The following is a 17,740-nucleotide window of genomic DNA, read 5'->3' as shown; positions in this document are numbered from 1 at the left end:
CACCATGTTGCCGAGGCTGGTCTCAAACTCCTGGGCTCAGGATCCACCTGGCTTGACCTCCCAAAGTGCTGAAATTACAGGCATGCACCACCACACCCAGCCTATGTACATACAGTTTTAAAATTAAATTAATGCTATTGATTAACAGTAAATTATAGTTAAATAGCAATAATTCCATTGCCTTCCACAAGTCTGCATATTTTTAATAATATAATTATAACAACAAAACTTTATATGTAAAAGTATCTTATCGTCTGTTTTTTTCACTTAATACTTATATATACTATTTATGAATTGTTGTTTTATTAAGCTTTACACCTGATGTTAGAGATGTATGTGTTTATAATTTCTTGTTAGTATATATAATGCTCCTCTGAACATTTATTTATTTGCTTTTATTACTATTTTCTTTTATTAAATAAATCATTTGGAAAAATTTCTGTGAAAGAAATTACACAGGAGGATTGCTTGAAACCAGAAGTTTCAGATCAGCCTAGTTAACATAGTAGACCCCATCTCTACAAAAATTAAAAATATTCGTTGAGTGTGGTGGCATATACCTGTAATTCCAACATCCTGAGAGGCAGAGACAGGAGGATCATTTGAGCCCAGGAGTTCAAGACTACAGTGAACTATGATTGTGCCACTGCACTCCAGCCTTGGTTATGGAATGAGACCCTGTCTCAAAAAACAAAACAAAAAAACAAAATGAAAACAAAAAAAATTACAGAGTTAGAACATTTGGCTATCTACTGCTTTTCTACCTATTCTCCTCTTGTTATTTCTTTATAGAACAATAATTTTGTTTGGGTTTAGGGGGCAATTTGGCCAAAAACCATGAGTCAAGCCCAAGAGCATGAATTTGCCTTATAAGCCAAAACTGGAAATTCCCATCCCCTCTGTTAGGGATCAGTTTAAGAATAAAAGCTGACTAAATAAGACAAAAAAAATGGCTGAAGACCAATGTCACAGGGTCTTGTAAGAATTTTGTTGTACGTATTTCCTCTCTTGCCTGTCTGCTTAACCTGCTCTACCTGTTTTTTTGTTGTTATATACCTGTATTTTAAAAATAAAATTGAGATTACATGAGCAGAATTGGCAATACCAGAAATCCTGTGACCCAGCTCTCTTTTTGTATTGACGTAGCAACACTGGGACCAGTCAGTATCAGCTTGCTGGCAAAAGACGCAGAAAATGGGGAATTAAAAGAATCAAATATTTACTTACTTCAAGCTAATATAGTCAATTACATCTTTTGGCTCACAATAGTAGTCCATTTTGCCAACAAGAGTGGAAAATACTCAAACCTGATGGCTAAGTATCCTTTTTCCCAGAGCAAATCAATTTCAGATATGTCAATACTTTGTTCATTTGCTTGCAGTCAAGGTTAGTAACCTTGGAGCTGGGTTCCTACATGTCAATGTTATGTCCACTTTAACTCTTAGAGTCCCACCTTTTCTTCCCCCATACATCCAAGTTTTTGAGGGACATGTGGATGCCTGCTAGTATTGTCTGTCTACTACAAATGTGTGTTTATATCTTACACACAGACACACACACACACACACACACACACACACACACACACACACAATTGTAGCCCTTCAGAGGACAGTGGTTTGGAATGATCAGGAAAGACTCAGATGGTCCTGAAAGACATGGAAGTCTCGAAGGTAGAAATGAATGCTAGGATTAAAAGTGTTCCAGGGGTAGAAAATAGAAAGAATAAAGGCCAAAAGTGAGGTAAGAATAAAGGGATGTTCTAGCATCCCTTTGATGTTTGTGGGAGACAAGGCTGGAAAGAATAGTTTGGAGAATATTGTAGAGGGCTTTGAATTTCTTTTTGGTGGACAATGGGAAGACATTGATGATTTTTTAGTTGGAGAGGATTTGATCACAGCTGGGATTGGATCTGCACCTGTGATGGGCAGATATCCATATACACTGCCTTAGTCTACTTGGCTTAAATAGCAGATGTTTATTTCTGACAGTTCAGGAAGCTGAAGATTCTAAGATCAAAATGCCCACAGATTCAGTTTCTGGTGAAGGCTCTTTTCCTGGCTTCCAGACCTCTGTCTTCTTGCTGTGCCCCAAGTGACTGAAGGAGAGACTTATGGGTTCTTCTCCCTCTTCTTATAAGGATAATAATCCTATCATGAAAGCTCCACCCTCATAACTTTATCTAAACCTAATTACCTCCCAAAGGCCTCACCTCCTAATACCATTACATTAAGGGTTGGGCTTCCACATATAATTGGAAGGGAGGCACAAACATGCAGCCCACACATGCACCATCTGGGTGTCTGTTATTACCATAATTCAAATGAGAGGAAGACCTGAACAAGGATGCAAATGCAACAAGAGCAAAAGGCATTGCAGAGGAGAGGGAAAGAAGAGTTCACAGACTCGGAGATGTTGAGTCAGGGTGAGTTTAAGAAAGTGCCATCATTGGAATTGTAGTTAAGTGGTTAGGAATGTTTTGGATGTGCAGAGATGTTGAATTCGATTTAAGTTATGTGAACTGAGGGCAGAACATAGAGATAAGTGCAAGCCCATGAGAGAGAGATTAACTTCAATAGAAATGTACTGTGAGCAAAAAAACACAAGCCACACATAATGTAAAGTTTCCTAGTAGCTGCATTTTTTAAAAGTCAAAAGTAACAAGTGACATTAATTTGAATAATATATTTTATTTAATTCAATCTATAGAAATATTATTCCATTATATAATCAATATAATCTAACATTGCAATGTGCTTTGGCCACATGTCAAGTACTCAATAGCTGTATAGGTCTAGAATGGTAAATGTAGGAGCCAGTTACAAAGTCAGCTCTTTTCTTTTTTCTTTTTTTTTTTTTTTTTTGCTGAGATGGAGTTTTGCCCTTGCTGCCCAGGCTGGAGTGCAATGGTGAGATCTTGGCTCACTGCAACCTTGGCCTCCTGGATTTAAGCAATTCTCCTGCCTCAGCCTCCAGAGTAGCTGTGATTACAGGTGCCTGCCACCACACCCAGCTAATTTTGAATTTTTTTAGTAGAGATGGGGTTTCACCATGTTGACCAGGCTGGTCTCAAACTCCTGACCTCAGGTGATCCATCTGCCTTGGCCTCCCAAAGTGCTGGGATTACAGGTGTGGGCCACTGCACCCAGTCTAAAGTCAGCTCTTTTCTTTGCTTGTGAATGTGAACCCATGTTTAAGTTGTTCCTGCTTTTTTGCCATTATGAACAAAGCTCATATGAAATGGTCATATACACAACTCTTGGTGCAGGTATTCTGGACAGTATATTCCTAGGAGTAGTATCGCTGGGAAATAGCAAGTGAAATAGTGCCAATTTGTTTTCTAAGGTGGTTGTTCCAGTTTATACGCTCACTAGTAATGTGTAAAACAGTCCTCTCCCACCAGGTGTGGTGGCTCATGCCTGTAATCCCAGCACTTTGGAAGGCGAAGGTGGGTGGATCACGAGGTTAGGAGATTGAGACTATCCTGGCCAACATGGTGAAACCCCATCTCTACTAAAAATACAAAAATTAGCTGGATGTGGTGGTGCACATCTGTAGTCCCAGCTATTCAGGAGGCTGAGGCAGAAGAATCACTTGAACCTGGAAGGCAGAGGTTGCAGTGACCTGAGAGCATCTCCAAAAAAAAAAAAAAAAAAGGAGAGAGAGAGAGTCCTCACCTTATTCTGCATCCTCAGGAAGAGTACAGTCACATTTCTTCATTTTGATTAATTGAGCCAGTATAAAACGGCTTTGTATTTTGTTGTAATTTAAATGTTTTCTGATGATTACTAAGTTTGAACATTTTTCATAACCATAAGAGCATTTTTCATTCAAATATGAATACATATTATATAACGCATGTACTGTCATTAAGTGTTGTATATTTCTTCAAATATAAAAATTTGTTCTCTCACAAATACATATTATATAACTCATATACTGTCATTTATATGCTGTAAAATATAAAAATTTGTTGTCTCTAATACTTATTGAACATCTGCTACCTGCTACATATTGATCTAGGCACTTGTGGAAAAAATAGTCCCAAATTCCTGCCATTGTGGAGTTTACATTCTAGTGTATGTTGGAGGGGGTAAAGAAAAGTTAAATACTGTACATTATATGGTGTTAGTAAACTTGGGTTTAAGTCTGACTCATATATTTCACCTCATTAAATCTTGGGTTCTGCAAATGTGAGAAGGAAGTGGCAATACTACCTATTGCATGTTGTTTATTAAATGCATATAAAGCACTCGGCACCTGATCTGGTAAAAAGTAAGGATTCTGAAAATGTCAATGGCAATAATAATAATAATAACAACAATATTATTTTCCCCATTTCTTGCTTCTACTTTTTCTTTAGTAAGTTTTTTAGTTAGAACTACCAAAAATTTAAGGTTAGCATATTTTGGTTGTTGTTGAAGTAAGTGTTGGCTCTCCTTTAGGTGAACTTGTGTTTTCTGCAATGAGCCATGACTTTGGCTTATTTTGAGATGTGTTATTTTCAAGCTTCTTAAATTCCAAGAACCAGGAGCCTGAAGACATGCATGTTTTAGAGAGCTACATCATGTTGAATAGCCACAAGTGTGGGAAAATACCTAGGAATGTCATGTATAATTCAGGACTCTGATCTCTGAGTATATTGAATTAATCATTTCAATCCAACAACCAATTATTGAAAACCGACTATGTGCAAAGTACTGTGTGGAGGGGATGCATATGACATTAACTAATCTTTGAAACAATTATTTGTCCCCCTTTCTTAGATAATGATGTTAAAAATGATCTTCAATCAGACATCAGTTGAACACTGCAAGACACACATGGAGAAGCAGAAAGAATGCAACTTCTTCTTAATAGCTGTTCACCTGGCTTCACTGAACCAGATCTTAGATCCTTGGGTTTATCTGCTGTTAAGAAAGATCCTTCTTCAAAAGTTTTGCCAGGTAGCAAATACTGTCTCCAGCTGCTCTAATGATAGACAGAAAGGGCAGCCTATCTCATTATCTAATGAAATAATACAGGCAGAATCATGAAAAAAAAAACACTTAACTTGCATGTGCACAGCTTTTGGTAACAAATATCGCTAAACCTTACTGTGAATTTAGGCATCTCTGGCATGCCACTGTTTATGCATTGAGTGGAATTTTTAATATAAAGCTAAATGGTCTTAGAAGCATGGAAAATCCCCTATGTGCCAAAAGTAGTGAAACACAAACAAGAGAAAATATATTAATAACAGTCTAGTGTTTTGGTTGAGTCTGCCATTTGTAGCTGAATATGTGATTAATTATGTAATGAAAACATTTTTTATAAATGATCTTGGTCTATTGGGGGGGCAGGGATGGTTGACATTCCAGTACACTGAATCCTTGCAGAATTTAACCACATATATTATTAAAGACAAGGGATAGTAGTGTGTTTTTCTTCAGAAATACTGCTGTGTTCTCTTTCATTGCCTCTTTTGCTTTTTTTCTGTCACTTTTTTCCTCCTTACAATAAAAAAAAGTTTAATTAGGGTTAAAATGTATAATATATTTATAATATTCATTGATTCTGTTATTTAAATATTGCTCAATCTAGCAAATTAGCTCCTAACCTTACAAAGTTTTAGTTGGATTGATAATTAGGTTTACTCTTTGTGTGAGTAAGAGCCAATTCCATTTGTTTGAAATATGGAGTTTGTGACTACCCAACTTGCTGATTATCCTTCCTTTTGCCTATATTTTACTTTCCTATAAGCCTGAGGAAGATTCATGAAACTAACCTATGAGAGTCATAAAGCAGTTCTTCAGAATGCTATGTAAGGACCAATTTGAGCACTAACTATAGGTGGTCTGAATATATATTTCCCTTGATTTTTTCCCCAAAAGTGTTCTCTAGTCTTTTGACTTTTTAAATTCCAATACTGATCCCAAAACAAATAAATATTTGAAGATTCAATGAATACTTTCCACAGTTTGGCCTATTTATATAAGAAAATTAATAACATTGACCCCTCACAGCTCTTCTTCTGCCTGCTCCTCAAAGTGGCCCTATCCAAATATTTATTACTAAAATGTTTTTCCTACAGTCCACAAACCTCTATAGCTAAGCTTGACTTAGTTGTACACATGTAGATCACTACATTTAGTTTTGGGAATTGCACTTCTTAAAAAAGTCTCCCCACCAAACATAGCACTCCTGTAAGTTAGGCCTACACAATGCTTGCCATATTCTTTGGTGCATTCATTTTGTAAATCTATTAACTTTTTATTGTGAAGATTTTCATTTGCAGTTCCTTGCACTGCTTTTCTAGCTTTTTAAAAGATTGAGATTTATTTATTCTTTTTGTAGTAACTGCATTTGTGTGTGTTTAGTGGTCATTTGGTAAATAATTAATTTCCATAGGTACAATATGTCTGTCTGATTAATGTATACACCAGCCTATGTCAATCAGTACTAATCATTTTAAATGACATGCTAAATTGAATTCGAAGACAAAATCTACTGAGGGTGCTTATATAATTCAGGATGGTTCTACTAATGTAAATTTTGGAAAAAGTGATAGTCTATACTAAAACCTCTCCATGCCATAGAATTGGATTATCCCATCGGTCACCTCATGGATTATAACATAAAACTACCTAGTTTTTTCAAAAATGCATTTAAATGTCATAATAAAGAGGCTTTACCTCTTGGGTGGTCCTGTGACCCCAAGTTCTAATCAGGCACTGTGAATTTGAGTGGTGTGAGCATGATTTCTTCTAGCACCTCGTATAACACCTGGAATATAGAAATTGTCCAATAAATATTTATTCAGTGAGCCAATGAGCAGAAGTTTGCCAAAACTGAGTGCACATTGGCAAGGCACATATCCTGTGATTAAAGTGCTTCATGCCATTACAGTCAATCAGGCTGATAAAGTGAATTATTTTCGCTTATTTAATTACAGAATTTGAATTTATCTTCAAGGATGTAGTGTCATATTGCTGTACCACAAAGTGCTTTATTTATACTAATAATTTAGGAGACTGATACTTCCAAATGGTAATGGAGATTACTATCAAAAGAATATCACTTTTCATCAAACCACAAAAAATACAGAAAGGCAAAAAGCCTGAAGCTTATTCTTAACTGCAAAATAAATTCCTGCCCAGGGGTTATGTTTTAGAAAGGGATGAATGGCAGGTATTTTTGTTTTGTTTTGTTTTATAATAAGCTTGAAAGGGAGGTGGAAAAGAGAGAAATTATGTAAACGGCATGTGCGTTTTGTTAGCTAGGCATTTGTTAGTCTGGGGAAACCTGATAAGTAATGAAAATCCCAAATGATTTCAGCCTTTTGTTGTTGAGGTTCGGTTTCAGAGATGTACAGAGACTAGAGTAGTGGTTAGAAAGAGGACATATGTAGTCACAGCAGAAAGACGTGTCTAAGTTTAATTTTATTGACCTTCAAGTTCACTCTTACATACATAAGTCTAATCAGAAAAAAATGCATGTATAGATTATGACAATTCCTTGAACTTTGAAGTATTGGTTAAAAGACAATTAAAGGCCAAGAAAACCATGTGGGAAGAAGTAAGCAAATGGAATATATGTAAATATTTCTATATGGAATGTATGTAGAAATATATGTAAAATTAGCAAGTGTCAATTTTACAAAACAGTGCTGATTTTCCAAACAATGAATTTATATACTATGCTGAGTCATAGAAGAGAATGATCACACATTATTTAATGAGAAGTTTATTTTTCAAATAAAATAGATATGGTGAATGTCTTAAAAATATCTTGAAGTTGAAGAAACAAAATGAGTTATCTCAGTATTTACCAAATTAACCTAGTGCTCTATGTGTCCCAAGATATTGCAGGTAAATGTAAGTGTTTAATCATACCAGATTTAAACTAGTCTGAAATATTGAGTATACATATATTTCTACTTACACTTCTTTATTTTATAAAATATCTCTTTACTGTGTTGCAGAAAATAATTGTGAAACCTTATGTAAGTTAACTATGGAAGATCCTGATTGAGTGACAGACAGACTAAAAATTAACAAACAGTATTTTAATAATGAGATAACTGTGGCAGTATTCTAACATTGCATTTTCTAGTAGATTAGGCTTTTTATTTATACAATGCTTTTTATAATTTGTTCTTTTTGACCCCAAATTAGTAATCAGCTTTCAACCTTCTCCACATCAACAATTATTTAATAGTTCTTTTGGTTGAGATCAACTCAGAAAAAGAAAATAGAAAACTTCCATTCTTTGAAATTTTATACATACATAATATCTATTTCTTTTTGTAATTTAATCCCAAAAGCTCCTCCTGCAATATACCAGATTCTAGGAGGTGAATAACACAAGGAGACTACAGAGTATTTATTATTGCAAACAGAAAAGGCTTAATTTGAATAATTAAAATTTCTATTTTTTGTCTATATAACAAGTGTAAGCCATCAACAATGACAAATTTTCACAGCTGCTTATTTATTGCTTGTTTTATATGTATATGTATTTCAAAATCTGTTAAAACTGAGGTCTAAAAACTACAGAATTGTGCAACTGTGGCTTAGTCCATAAGACTGTTCTCTGAGTTGCAATAAAATGCTGACACAGAGTGACAGTTGTCTGTGATGTTCATGACATAGGTTATGATACAGCCAATTTACAAAATTCAATAATCCACTCAAACTCACATACATGTTTGTTAAGAAGCTGACATCAGTTCAGTATTATAAGGAAACTAACCAGGTGGTGATGACGATAAGAGAATTAGAGAAAATATTTTATTTGATATATTCTGTTTCATAATTCCTAAAATGAAGAGTCTATTTAAGGGTTATAATTTATACAAGTTTAGTCATATATCATTACATTATGATACCATAAGCAGACTGTATTATGATTCTTTAGAAATACAATTCAGGCCGGGCACGGTGGCTCACGCCTGTTATCCCAGCACTTTGGGAGGCCGAGGCGGGTGGATCACGAGGTCAAGAGATTGAGACCATCCTGGTCAACATGGTGAAACCCCATCTTTACTAAAAAATACGAAAAATTAGCTGGGCATGGTGGTGTGTGCCTGTAATCCCAGCTACTCGGGAGGCTGAGGCAGGAGAATTGCCTGAACCCAGGAGGCGGAGGTTGCAGTGAGCCGAGATGGTGCCACTGCACTCCAGCCTGGGTAACAAGAGTGAAACTCCATCTCAAAAAAAAATAAATTAATTAAAAAGTAAAAATAAATTTAAAAAAGAAATACAATTCAATCAGATATGTATCACATTCATTTATATGTCACACATTTTCTTTACTGAGAATAAACATTATCTTTTTTCAGAAACTTTGTATCAATTTGTTTCATGTAATAAGCAATGCAAATGTCTACTAGATTACATATTTCTTCATTTGAAATTACACTATTTTCTCCTAGTCCCCTTGACTCTACTGTGCTTATCCATTCTTTCAATAGGAAGTAACAGGCATATTTCCTATTGGTGAGGCTGGGATTGTTTCTAAGAGGATAATAACTTCATATTTTTAATACACACTAATGGGTGAAACAGATTGGAATCTGTTTTGTAGTAAGTCTGCTTTGTTGAAGAATTTATTATAGAAGTAAAGATAAGAAGGAAGGAGATCACCATCAGAAACAAATCAGCCTTTTCATGCTTTTTTGGGCATTTTGGAGATAATTCCACTTTTCAAGTTATTGTCATTCATAACTTTTTAGTTATCTTCAGTGTGTTTAAATATATCTTCTAGCATGTTTTAAAGGCTGGTCTTCAATATTGTGGAGACAAAAAATAAAAGAGCCTATGAAAAGTACATTAGACTTTTGTGGGCATTCAAGTCATGGCTAGTCTGTGTATTTAATAAGCATAGGTTATTTATGTCATGTTTGTCAATGGAAAATAACGTTGAATGTTCTGAAATGTTCCTGTGTTGTTTTCCTGATGTCAACTCATGTCAGGAATATATTACTTATAACTATGTTAACTATTTTGCTGAAATCTTATTTGATGTGCTTTGTCAAATAATAGCACAACGTAATGCAATAGCTCCATGCTATCTGGAAAAATTAGATCATTTTGTTTTATATTCCATAAATTAAACCATATATTTGTTATGTATACATCAAATTATTGTTGATTTACTATAAATCTGAGATTTGCTCTTTTCCCATTTTTGACATAAAGCTTATTTATTTTATAATCCCAAGGTTATTGTTCTTAACACAAAGTACATTTATAAATTATTCTAAGCTTAGTCATTCTGATTTCTGGTGAATTTTGGTGTAATCTACAGGCAGCCAAAATAAGAATTGTCCTTGCTCATAGTGCAACCCTTTAATTGACTTGTACCTGAGTGTGGGTGTGAGCTGAGCCTTGGTGGATATGAATGCTGGGCCCCCTCAGTTACTTGTTCATGTACTTATTGAGGTCACTGTTGGTCTTCCTTCTTCAATAAAGAGAGACGTTCTGTCAAATGTAGATGCAGCCAAGGTCCTTAAAAGTATCTCTCTTACTTCCTGAGAAAAGGTATTTAGGGAGAATTCTGTCCCTGGTTCCTGTCACATTGGGGTTCTAGCCTTAGGACCAGATCTTACTATCTCTACAATCTTCATTCTGTAGTGTTTCAGGATAGGCAGAGATTTGTTGAAGTATACAAAAATCACAGCTAGATAAGAGAAATAAGTTCTAGTGTGCTATGCTGCTGTAGAATGACTACAGTTAATGCTAATATATGATTTCAAATAGCTAAAGGGAGGATATTGAATGTTCCCTACACAAAGAAAGGATAAATGTTTGAGATGATGTTGATACGCTAAGTACCCTGATCTAATCACTATACATTATACATACCGAAACATTGCTATGTACCTTGTGAATATGTACAATTATTATTTTATTAAAATAAATGCATAAATAAAATTTAAAATTCAGTATGACTACTATAAGTATGGCTGACCCAAAATTTCCACCATTGTGCTTGGTAAACCTACAGGCCATGGAGTGAGACATTCCCCAGTTTCATGTCCTCAGAGGGCATGGGGCCAAATGTCCTAAGGGCCAGTGTGCTTGCTAGTAATATCCTCGAGTAAATCCAGTCTGGATGGATGTTGTCACAGAGAATCTAAGCCAGTTCTCCAGGCTTGCTTTTTCCTTCAACATATATTTATTGCCTGTGTATTATGTGTCAAGCTCTGGTAGGTACTAAGACCCAAGGATTAATAAAAACAGCAAGCTCTCAATGAATTTATAACCTAGTAGGGAGACAGAAAATAATCAGAGCTGCAATTAGAATAAGCACATGGTATCATGAGAATACATGGAAACATGATGTCAACATACAAAATATTCCTGCAAAAGGTGACATTTAATACACATTTTGGGGAAAGAAATAGGTATGAACCTGTAAAGGAAGGACATTGTAGGATATTTTTTCACTTCATTCTGTTTAAAGCATTACAATTTCCACATCTGGCAAATGGACTAAACTTTAGTGACCCTGTGGGTGGTGTGAGTCTAAATAGAACTTACCTATATAACCTCTCAAGGTGATCGAAGTGGCATGGCCTTAGGGCAGGCTTTTTCAACACTGGCACTACTAACACATGGGACAGGTAATTCTTTGTCATAAGGGCTGTCCTATGCATTATAGGTTATTTAGCAGTGTGCCTGACTTCTACCCATGAGATGCCAGCAATGCCTCTCTAGTTGTGACAATCAAAAATATTCACAGACATTGCCAAATGTACTATGGGGGATATAATTGCCCTCAGCTGGAACCTCTTCTTAAGATAAAGGGCCATGGCCACTAAACAGTGCTGTGTACCCAAGGACTTGTGGGATGAGGCCACCTGTGGGGCCTTGGTACACATAGGCTCTGTTCTGGCATTTCTCGAGGCAGCAGGTACTAGAATGCCAACTTGTGTCTGACTGCACAAAAATGTGATGCTACCACTACAACAATGCCTGGATCACCACAGGCCCTGGCCAGGCTCCATAGTCACATAAACCTATTCACAGATGAGTAGGTACAATTTCTTAGAAAGTATCATCTTTTTACTGATGCCTCCAATCTCTATTCTCATTTTTGATAAGAGGCCTTAGGATTTATATGTCCCTCAAAGTGATACCTAAAGTGAATCCTTTTCTCCAAAGACCTTTAAAAAATATCTTGTAACTACATCATTAAGTACACATTTCCAGGCAATTCTCTCAGTAAGAGAAAACTAATTCATCAAACTCTTATTTTAAATTAGATGTTTGCATAGTCTGTATAACAAAGCTGCAGAAGCTTCATTTTAGCTGAAAGATAATTTTTATCAAAGGACAAATATTGGGCAACATCTCTTGACAAGCCTTTGCCTTTCTGAGTTCTTGGCAGTCTTCAATTCCTCAGGTCTAGAGTTATTATCATGCATTTTGATAGCAGAGTTCAAGTCATGATCTCTTTAGCTGACACTACTGACACCTATTGTTTGTATAAAATGGGAAGATGAATTTAAGCATGCACCAAAACCAAAATCTGACCCAAAAAATGCAATTAAAATGAGGAAACTAATCTGTTAACTGTAAGTTTCTGAGACCAAGTACAAAAGAGACTGGAGAATCAGTGTTCATGCATAATATTCTTACACAATTTTTAAAAGAAGGCTTTAAATATAACATACAAGGTTATTTGAATCTGATTTTGCAAAGAACATTGAGAGAAAATAATTCTGAAATCCACAGTTGAGGCCATTTTAAATTATATTTAATTAGAAAGAATAGTGGTTATTAATCATTTTAGGATCAATGACCCTTTTGAGAAACTGATGAAAGGTATGTGGTACTCCCACAAAAAGTAAAGAGGATTTCTGCACAGTGTCAGAAATTGTACAGACCTGCCAAAGTCTATCTATAGACCTCCTGGGCATTTACACACACAGGTTAAGAAATCTTTTTGTGAGTCTCTGTGATTTAAGGAACTGCAGAGGTTTCCATGTTTGATTGGGAAGTTCAAGCTGAAAACTGGAACCAAGTCAATGTAACTACTTCCCGGTGAATGCCAAAATCCCTAGACATCTGACTACATGCCCATAATAGTAAAGCAATGTAATTGGAGTAGAATTATTATAAGAAACTGTAGTGATTTTTTTTAAAAAGTTGCTGTCATGTGATGATAAGGAATAACACAATTTAATCTGAGGGGAGCAATATAGGTTACCCACCCCAAAACAGGTTGAAAGTGAAAGACCCAATTTTAACAATATATTACAAGTCATCCATGATGCAGTTGCCTTACAATAAAGAGGTTGTTTTAGTTTTGCCTTGTGCTGGCCCAGCAAGAGAGATTTATAATGTAGTTATTTAAAAATCAACACAAAAGTCATCTACCCACCTCCCTGGAGAAATACAATTTCCTATACACAAGAAAAGCTACATGATTAAAATGTAACTTTATGATACTAGGCTATATTTATAGACACATCTATTTATACTTCTACAGGCACTAAATTTATGCATTGCTGTTCAGAATGCAAGTGGCAGGGATGACCTTATTGATTGAATCTTTGAATAAGAATGCAAAGCATGCACTCACAGACCTTCTTACAAATGTATAATTAATAATGCTGTAAGCCAACCTTTAAAGCTATTAGTAGAATGTCTTAGTGATGTTTATAGTTTGCATTTCTCTAAAGAGAAAAGTGCAGAGCAATGAATGACATGCATTTTTTCATTTATCTTGCCTTATTGAAGAAGATGGAAATGAAAACTTAGAGCATTGATGTATTTGTCAATCATAAATAGCACTTTGATACCAAAGTATCCTACATTCTGGATGTGCGTGCATGAATTGGATAGATATACATTATGTGCATGATATTACAAGTTGATTTTAATGAGTCGGCAGTAGTCCATGAATTGGATTCTTCTTAGAAGATCCATGAAGAGCTGTTTTTAGAGGAAAAGTAATTGCCCTTTGTTATTTTCAACATTTCTTGACTATTTAAATTTTTGCCCAACATTTTTATTTTAAGAATTAAGGGGACAGAATGGATTTTTACTTGAAATATTTTGGAGAAATAATATTGGTATATCACCAAGAGTAATCATTGACTTAAAGGTTGGGCAGCTCTAATTAAATATTCATGACTCTTATCCCTGTCCCAGATTTTCTCCCACTGTGTCCATATTGAATATTCCTGTGACTATTCATTCAAACTATTAATAATTCAAAGCTGAACTAATTCATTTATTTTGGCCATATGTAATTTAAAATATTTTAAAGTATTTTTCAAACACAGTCATTTTACAAAAGTGCTCCCTAAAGTTTTGTGTGTCATAATAAAAGAGAAAATGGTTTACACTGGACAAGGAGTCAGACAGAACACCTTGGTCCAATTATTTGATTTGTTATTTACTGGTTATTTGCCCTTGACAATCTATTAAACTTCTCTGAATAAACTTGAATTTTCTTATCAGTGTAAGATTGTTTCAATATTAAGTGAGATAATGAAAATAAGGACACTTTTTTTTTAAGTTGTAAACTAATCACATAACATTTTTTCTAAAGTTTATTGAGGTACATGACAAATAAAAACTGTAATCTGCGTAATGTGATTACTTGATGTAGGTATACACATGTATATGTGTATACATATAGACATACACATATATCTCACATATATATAGTGAAATGATTACTACAATCAAATTTATTAACATATTTGTCACTTCACATAGTTTACCATTTTTGTGTGCATGATAAGAACACTTAAGATCTGTGCTAGCCAATTTTATGTATATGATACAGTATTATTAACTATAGGCAACCATGCTGTATCTTAGGTCTCCAGAAATTATTGATTTTGCATGACAAAAACTCTGTACTTTGTGATCAACATCTCCACATTCCCTCATCCTATAGCCCCAGGCACCCACCATTCTACTTTCTACTTTCATGAGTTTAACTGTTTTAAATTCCATATATAACAGAGATAATGCAGTGTTTATCTTTTTGCACCTGGCTTATTTTACTTAAAAATATACTCCAGGTTCATTCATTTTGTCACAAAGAATGGGATTTCCTTCTTAAAGTCTGAATAATATTTAACTTTATCTATCTATCTACATTATATACAAATAAATATATACAATTGGGCCTTTGTAGCTGTAGATTATAAATCCATGGATTCAAGCAATCACAGATCAAAAATACCAAAAACTAAAATGAACCAAAAAAGCTGCATCTGTATTGAAGATGTACAGACTTTTTTTTTTGCCATTATTCCCTGAAAATACAGTATAAGAACTATATACATAATGATAGATGTTTTCAGTAATCTAAAGATGATTTAAAGTATATGGGAGGATGCACATAGATTATATGCAAATGGCACACTATTTTATATCAGGTGCTTGAGTATCCATAGATTTTGGTATCCATGGGAAGTACTGGAACTAATCTCTCCCCAAACAATTGTGGAATGACTGAAAACATACAATTTATAAAAATATAATGGAATAGTATTTCTACATAGATAGATAGAAAGATAGATAAACAGATAGATGGTTTGGATATTTGTCTTCTCCAAATCTCATGTTGAAATTAGACTCCCAATGTTGGAGGTGAGGCCCAGTGGGAGGTGTTTGGGTCGTGAGGGTGGATCCTTCATGAACGGCTTGATGCCATTTCAGGGTAATGAGTGATTTCTTGCTTCATTAGTTCACATGAGAGCTGGTGTTTCAAAAAGCATGACACCTCACCTCATCTCTTGCTCCCTCTCTTGCCACATGACATGCCCGCATCCCCTTTGCCTTCTGCCATGATTGGAGGTTCTCTGAAGCTCTCAACAGAAGCAGATGATGGCATCATGCTTCTCATACAGTCTTCAGAACCATGAACCAAATAAAGGTGTTTACTATAAATTATTCAGCCTCAGCTATTTCTATATAGGAGCACAACAAGGACTAACACTATGTATATATGTAAAATTATGTTACTCGTTTTTTGTTACTGAGTCATTTGAGTTTCTCATACATTTCGGATATTAAGCCCTTACCAGATGTATTGTTTCCAAATATGTTCTCTCATTTTGTATGTTGTCTCTTCACTGTTATTATTATTTTTTTCTGTGCATCAGACTTTTAGTTTGATGCAATACTGTTAGTTCATTTTTGCTTTTGTTGCCTATGCTTTTTTTTTTAAATTGTATTTTAGGTTCTGGGGTACATGTGCAGATCATTCAGGATTGTTGCATAGGAACACACAGGGCAACATGGTTTGCTGCCTCCATCTCCCCATCACCTACTTCTGGCATTTCGCCCTGTGCTATACTTCCCTGACCCTGACCTCCCCACCCCCCTGCTGTCCCTCCTTTGGCCCTCCCCAACAGACCTCAGTGTGTGATGCTCCCCTCCCTGTGTCCATGTGTTCTCATTGTTTAATACCAGCCTATGAGTGAGAACATGGGGTGTTTGATTTTCTGTTCTTGTGTCAGTTCGCTGAGAATGATGGTTTTCAGATTCATTTATGTTCCTGCAAAGGACATGAACTCATCATTTTTTATGGCTGCATACTATTCCATTCCTTGTCTAGTCTATTGTCGATGGGCATTTGGGTTGGTTCCAGGTCTTTGCTATTGTAAACAGTGCTGCTACAAACATATATATGAATGTGTTTTTATAATAGAATGATTTATAATCCTTTGAGTATATACCCAGTAACGGGATTGCTGGGTCAAATGGAATTTCTATTTCTAGGTCCTTGAGGAAGCACAACACTGTCTTCCACAATGGTCGAACTATCCAAGATATATCTCTGCTGAGATATCCGTTGTGAGTCTGATGGGCTTCCATTTTTGGGTAAACTGATCTTTCTCTCTGGCTGCCCTTAGCATTTTTTCTTTCATTTCAATCCTGGTGAATCTGATGATTATGCGCCTTGGGGTTGTTCTTCTCGAGGAATATCTTTATGGTGTTCTCTGTATTTCCTGGACTTGAATGTTGGCCTGCCTTGCTAGGTTGGGGAAGTTCTCTTGGATCATATCCTGAAGAGTGTTCTCCAGCTTGGATTCATTCTCTCCATCACATTCAGGTACACCTGTCAAATGTAGAGTAGGTCTTTTCACATAATCCCATATTTCTTGCAGGTTTTGTTCATTTCTTTTCACTCTTTTTTCTCTATTCTTGCCTTCTTGTTTTATTTCATTCAGTTGATCTTCAATCTCTGATATCTTTTCTTCTGCTTGGTTGATTTGGTTATTGAAACTTGTGCGTGTTTCACGGAATTCTCATGCTGTGTTTTTCAGCTCCATCAAGTCATTTATATTCTTCTCTAAGCTGTTGATTCTAGTTTTATCTCATCTAACCTTTTTTCTACGTTCTTAGTTTCTTTGCATTAGGGTAGCACATGTTTTAGCTCTGAGAAGTTTGTTATTACCCACCTTCTGAAGCCTGTTTCTGTCAATGCATCAGATTCATTCTCCATCCATCTTTGATCCCTAGCTGGTGAGGAGTTGTGATCCCTTGGAGGAGGAGAGGCATTCTGGTTTTTGGGGTTTTCATCCTTTTGCTGCTGGTTTTTCTCATCTTAGTGGCTTTATCTACCTGTGGTCTTTGTAGATGGTGATTTTCGGATGGGATCTCTGAGTGGACATACTTTTGGTTGATGTTGAAGCTATTTCTTTCTGCTTTTTAGTTTTCCTTCTAACAGTCTGGCCCCTCTGCTGCAAGACTGCTGGAGGTTTACTCCAGACCCTGCTCAC

General features: G+C 35.5%; 1 pseudogene; it reads left to right on the top strand.

The window, feature by feature from the left end:
- Window positions 1-10,927, top strand: part of LOC100400181 (prostaglandin E2 receptor EP3 subtype-like) — a 45,402-nt pseudogene extending 34,475 nt beyond the window's left edge.
- Window positions 10,928-17,740: the final 6,813 nt, after the last annotated feature.

The sequence above is a fragment of the Callithrix jacchus genome, chromosome 18 (assembly GCF_049354715.1).
Source record: "Callithrix jacchus isolate 240 chromosome 18, calJac240_pri, whole genome shotgun sequence".
Lineage (NCBI taxonomy): Eukaryota > Metazoa > Chordata > Mammalia > Primates > Cebidae > Callithrix > Callithrix jacchus.
Note: the sequence above shows the minus strand (reverse complement) of the source record. Positions and strands in the feature narration are given on the sequence as shown.